The sequence below is a fragment of the Bison bison genome, unplaced genomic scaffold (genome assembly GCF_000754665.1).
Source record: "Bison bison bison isolate TAMUID 2011002044 unplaced genomic scaffold, Bison_UMD1.0 scf7180017864293, whole genome shotgun sequence".
NCBI lineage: Eukaryota > Metazoa > Chordata > Mammalia > Artiodactyla > Bovidae > Bison > Bison bison.
The window spans coordinates 4,224,911-4,231,762 of record NW_011494865.1 but is presented as its reverse complement, the minus strand read 5'-3'; positions in this window follow the sequence as shown (position 1 = coordinate 4,231,762).

Below are 6,852 nucleotides of genomic sequence, written 5' to 3'. Positions count from 1 at the left end.
TAAGTCTGAATTTGGCAATAAGGAGTTCATGATCTGAGCCACAGTCAGCTCCTGGTCTTGTTTTTGCTGACTGTATAGAGCTTCTCCATCTTTGGCTGCAAAGAATATAATCAATCTGATTTTGGTGTTGACCATCTGGTGATGTCCATGTATAGAGTCTTCTCTTGTGTTGTTGGAAGAGGGTGTTTGTTACTGTGTGGATCACAATAAACTGTGGAAAATTCTGAAAGAGATGGGAATACCAGACCACCTGATCTGCCTCTTGATAAATTTGTATGCAGGTCAGGAAGCAACAGTTACAACTGGACATGGAACAACAGACTGGTTCCAAATAGGAAAAGGAGTACATCAAGGCTGTATATTGTCACCCTGCTTATTTAACTTATATGCAGAGTACATCATGAGAAACGCTGGACTGGAAGAAACACAAGCTGGAATCAAGATTGCCGGGGGAAATATCAATAACCTCAAATATGCGGATGACACCACCCTTATGGCAGAAAGTGAAGAGGAACTAAAAAGTCTCTTGATGAAAGTGAAAGTGGAGAGTGAAAAAGTTGGCTTAAAGCTCAACATTCAGAAAACGAAGATCATGGCATCCGGTCCCATCATTTCATGGGAAATAGATGGGGAAACAGTGGAGACAGTGTCAGACTTTATTTTTTTGGGCTCCCAAATCACTGCAGGTGGTGACTGCAGCCATGAAATTAAAAGACGCTTACTCCTTGGAAGGAAAGTTATGACCAACCTAGATAGCATATTCAAAAGCAGAGACATTACTTTGCCAACAAAGGTTCATCTAGTCAAGGCTATGGTTTTTCCTGTGGTCATGTATGGATGTGAGATTTGGACTGTGAAGAAGGCTGAGCACCGAAGAATTGATGTTTTTGAACTGTGGTGTTGGAGAAGACTCTTGAGAGTCCCTTGGACTGCAAGGAGATCCAACCAGTCCATTCTGAAGGAGATCAGCCCTGGGTGTTCTTAGGAAGGAATGATGCTAAAGCTGAAACTCCAGTACTTTGGCCACCTCATGTGAAGAGTTGACTCATTGGAAAAGACTCTGGTGCTGGGAGGGATTGGGGGCAGGAGGAGAAGGGGACAACAGAGGATGAGATGGCTGGATGGCATCACTGACTCGATGGACATGAGTCTGGGTGAACTCCAGGAGTTGGTGATGGACAGGGAGGCCTGGCGTGCTGCGATTCATGGGGTCGCAAAGAGTCGGACATGACTGAACGACTGAACTGAACTGAACTGAGGGCCGCTGTGTGCCATGCATAATCTCTCAGTTGTGTCTGACTTTTTGTGAGCACATGGACTGCAGCCTGCAGGCTTCTCTGTCCATGGGGATTCTCCAGGCAAGAACACTGAAGTGGATTGCCATGCCCTCCTCCAGGGGATCTTCCCAACCCAGGGATCAAACCCAGGTCTCCCACATTGCAGGCAGATTGTTTACCATCTGAGCCACCTGGAAAGGTTTAGGGGCACCCAATCCCTGCCCAGTAGAAAATCTACATTTAACTTTAGACTGTCCCAAAACTTACCTACTAACAGCCTATTATTGACTGGAAGCTTTACCAATAACATAAATTGTTGATTAACACATATTTTTTATGATTTATGTATTATATACTCTGTGTGTGTGTGTGTGTGTGTGTGTGTGTGTTAGTGTTAGTTGCTCAGTCGTGTCTGACTGTTTGCAACCCAGTGGGCTCCTCTGTCCATGGAATTCTCCAGGCAAGAATATTGGAGTGGGTTGCCATTTCCTTCTCCAGGGGACCTTCCTGACTCAGGGATCGAACCTGGGTCTTCTGCATTGCAGACAGGTTCTTTACCATCTGAGCCACCAGGGAAGCCCATTGTATACTGTATTCCTACAATAACACAAGCTAGAGAAAATAAAATATTAAGAAAATCATAAGGAATAGAAAATATATGCACAGTGCTATAGTATATTTGTTGATACTGTAAGTTTACACCATCTGTTTACAAAATGAATCGTCAAGGCCATGGTCTTTCCAGTAGTTATGTACAGTTGTGAGAGCTGGACCACAAAGAAGACAGAGCGCTGAAGAATCGATGCTTTCAAACGGTGGTGCTGGAGAAGACTCTTGAGAGTCTCTTGAACAGCAAGGAGATTAAACCAGTCAATCTTAGAAGAAATCAACACTGAATACTCATTGGAAAGACTGATGCTGAAGCTGAAGCTCCAATGCTTTGGTCTCTTAAACGAACAACGGACTCATCGGATAGGACCCTGATGCTGGGAAAGATTGAAGGGAGGAGGAGAAGAGTATGACAGAGGATGAGATAGCTGAATGGCATCACCGATGCAATGGACATGAATTTGGGTGAACTCCAGGTGATGGTGAGGGACAGGGAGGCCTGGCATGCTGCAGTCCATGGGGTCGCAAAGAGTAGGACATGACTGGGCGACTGAATGACAACAATGTACAACAGTCTTATATGATACAAAACATGGTATATGTTATATGTACTACTAATATTATGACCAAAATCTTGGCTTTCTCTGTCCACCGAAGCCAAATAAAAAAGTACAGAGACAGAGTTTGGAGAAAATAGAGAACTGGCTTTGATCCTTAGCTGGTGGAGTGGTAGAACACTGTAGACTCATGCCACAAGAACTGTGCCCCACTTCCATGGTGAGTCTATGTGTTTAACTAACAGGAAGGCTCACAGTCAAGGGCAGATGATGAAAAACGAAGATGGAAGCATCTTGTATTCTTCCTCTTGCATTGTTTCAAAAACAGTCATAGGTTGCCATCAGGTAGCCTGGTAATTGGGTCTCGTAGTCCCATAGCCCAATAGTTGGATCCATTGTCTTTCGTGTATTTTACTGAGGCCTTGTTTCTGTAATGCAAAAAGAGAAGAGCTACAAGGGCTGGTCAGCGAAGCCAGTGCTGTAAAGGTGAGCGCCAGACAAAGAATGCAATTGGTATAGAGTCAAAGGATAATATGGGCTTCTCTGGTGGCTCAAATGGTAAAGCATCTGCCTGCAATGTGAGAGACCTGAGTTCAATCCCTGGGTTGGGGAAGATCCCTGGAGATCCCCTTGAGAAGGGAATGTCTCCCTACTTCAGTATTCTTGCCTAGAGAATTCCATGGACAGAGGAGCCTGGCAAGCTATAGTCAGACATGCAAAGAGTCAGACATGACTGAGCCTCTAGGATTCAGAGAGAGAGGGAAAAGATAATAGGTGCAAAATGTAGTTCATGCAGATTTAGGGGGAAGAAAAGCAAATATTGTTACAGACTATAAATTCAGATCAGATCAGATCAGTCGCTCAGTTGTGTCCGACTCTTCTCGACCCCATGAATCGCAATACGCCAGGCCTCCCTGTCCATCACCAACTCCTGGAGTTCACTTAGACTCATGTCCATTGAGTCGGTAATGCCATCCAGCCATCTCATCCTCTGTCGTCCCCTTCTCCTCCTGCCCCCAATCCCTCCCAGCACCAGAGTCTTTTCCAATGAGTCAACTCTTCACATGAGGTGGCCAAAGTACTGGAGTTTCAGCTTTAGCATCATTCCTTCCAAAGAGGAATAGTTAAAGTAAAAACTAGGAGTGATCAGGCCTGCTCACTGTTATCTTCTTTGTTCCCAAGAAAGAAAACAAAAACTCATTCCTCTTTTTTCCTTTCACTGAAACACTTTATCCTTTTCACTGCAACACTAACAATAAACTTCAAACATAAAAAGGTAATATGAAGAAGAAATTCATATTTATTTACAGGTATAATAATTCATGCATTGATAACAAAGCAGCAGCAGTGTAAGCCTAGTGTAATTGATGGTGCCACGTATGGTATATGTTTGTGTGCATAAGTTTTTTAATAAATTTTGACTTTTTATAATAGCTTTGTATATATTTTGTGGTAGTGATAAATAGACTAGCATGCATTCATAACATACCTAACTTTTTCTTAAAATTTTTCAATATTTCTAGGCTACACAATTTGTCTGCAAGTTTAAAAAAAAAACTGTCACAAATCTCCAAAAAATTTTCCAATATTTTTATTGAAAAAAACTCAAGTAGAAGTGGACCTGTGCAGTTCAAACCCCTGTTGTTCAAGGGTCAGTTGTATATGTCAAAACATCAAATTGAAAAAAAAATCAAGTACATTTTAAATATATACAATTTAAAAAGGTATCTCAATAAAGTTGTTTAAAAGAGACTGAATTGACCCATTGAAAAGAAAAAAAACACAAATACTCAGCAAAATAATTATAAAATAGCCAGTTAGTTTATGAAAAGATGCTTTACTTCATAAAGAGCAGAGAAATGTTAAGTCCAACTACTTGTTCTTAGAACAGTATCTGGCACATCATTAATACTCAATAAATATTCCTTGAATGAATAAGACCTGGAAGATGGAAGGAAGAGTGTAGAGAGTGTGCTGCTAAGTCGCTTCAGTCGTGTCCGACTCTGCGACCCCATAGACGGCAGCCCACCAGGCTCTGCCGTCCCTGGGATTCTCCAGGCAAGAACACTGGAGTGGGTTGCCATTGCCTTTTCCATTGTATGAAAGTGAAAAGTGAAAGTGAAGTCGCTGAGTCGTGTCCAACTCGTAGCGACCCCATGGACTGCAGCCTACCAGGCTCCTCCATCCATGGGATTTTCTAGGCAAGAGTACTCGAGTGGCTTGCCATTGCCTTCTCCGAAAGAGTGTGCAGTTGTGGTCAAAGATGCCAGGCAGCGGGGAGGGCTAGGTCAATGTCACAAGGAAGGAACAGGTCTGACTTGTTTGAGGACAGTCGGAAATGCTGTGTGGTTGGAGCAAAATGAACAAGAGGAGCCTGGGTAGCCCTGGGGGATGTGAACAGACTCATCAGCCATTGTGAAGGCTTTGGCTTTTACTCTGGCCAAGTGAAGAGCTAGTGGTGGGTTTTGAGCAGAGAAGGGACATCTTCCAACATGTTCTGGCTGCTGTCCTCTGAACTGCCTGATGGGCCAAATGGAGAACTCAGGCCAGGTGATCAGCAGTGGAGATGGTCAGATTTTTTTAAAACAGCATACATTTATTGGGTTTCCCAGGTGGCTCAGTGGTAAAGAATCTGCCTGCCAGTGCGGGAGATGCAGGAGACATGGGTTCGATCCCTGAGTCAGAAAGATCCCCTGGAGGAGGAAATGGCAACCCACTACAGTATTCTTGCCTAGGAAATTCCATGAACAGAGGAGCCTGGTGGGCTACAGTCCATGGGATTGCAGAGTTGGACACGACTTAGCGACTTAGAGTGGCACGAACAAGCTCACATACTTTTATTATCTCACTTTGAAATGATCACATGGATTTTCTTCTTTGGTCTGTTAATATGATGGCTTACACTGAATGATTTTTTAAAGAATATTTACTTGACTTTTTATTTATTTGGCTGTACCAGGTCTTAGTTGTGGCATGTAGGATCTTTGACATTCGTTGCGGCATGTGAAATCTTTAGTTGTGGCATATGAATTCTTGGTTGCAGCACATGTGATCTAGTTCCCTGACCGGGGATCGAACCCAGGCCTCCTGCATTAGAACACAGAGTCTTACCACTGTACCACCAGGGAAGTCCCTTGAATGACTTTTAAGTATTGAACAAGTCTGGCATTCCTGGAATAAACTCCACTTTGTCCTAGGGTATTCTTTTTTTTAATATGTATCATTGTATTCAATTTTCTGGGCTTTTTCTAGTGGCTCAGTTGGTAAAGAATCTGCCTGCCATGCAGGAGACCCAGGTTCAATCCCTCGGTGGGGAAGATCTCCTGGAGAAGGAAATGGCAACTCACTCCAGTACTCTTACCTGGAAAATTCCATGGACAGAGGAGCCTGGTGGGCAATAGTCCACAGGGTAACAAAGATATAGACACAACTCTGCAACTAACTTTCACTTTCATTCAGTTTTCTAGTATATGAGTAGTCAGATTTGAGATGTGTTTGCAGTTAGAACCAGGGCCAGCATCATGGCCATGTGATCTGTGATGTCACACAGGATCCCTTATTCAGGAAGATCCCTGCTTGGTTTCATGCTCTGTCTCATCATCTTGCAATTCTTAATCTTTGGATGGGGCCCTCCATTTTCATTTGATCCTGAGCCCCACAGATTATGGACCTAGTCCTGGATAGAACTGGTAGGATTTGTCAACAGATTGGATGTGTGGTTTGAGAGGAGAGGTGTCAGAGATAATGTGAAGGTCTTTGTCTCAGCAATTGAAGCTGGAGTTGATGTTGAGTGAGATGGGGAAACTGCAGGATTGTTGGGATTAAGAGAAAGTAGGAGTTGCAGAGAGAATTTTCTAGGACATGTGAACTATTGTGAACTATTCCAGGGTCCTCTTTGGGGAGAGTTTTCTCCCCTCAGATTTCCATCAGGGCCATGGCCCCATCCCAGAATGACTTTAGCCTGACTAGCAGAACAGTCACACCAACAGCAGCTGTGTCCTCTTCGGGGACAATTGGTCTGACCCCAGAGGGACTGTGCATGCCACTGACTTATTTTTAGAATTTCTCATTTCTCCTCAACGGCAACTGAAATGAAAAAATCCCGAGGCTGGATGTGAATGGCTGAATAAAAACCTTTAATTAAGAGTTAAAGACTTTAATCTGCCTCTAACTCGGTTTTATTCCTAAATCCTACAATTCTGAAAAGAAAAAGCAATTGAGAGAACAAAAATGCCATCTAATACAAAGCTGCGAACGTGTTAAGCCAAAACAATTGTGGTCTCCAGGGCAATTAAACTCTCCACTTTTCAGATCTGGCAGGAAAAAATGTTTTTTTTCCTCCCGGTCTGAGCTGCACATTTTTCTCCAAGCGCTCCAGTTGTGCTGACTCAGCAGGAAATACATTCCTT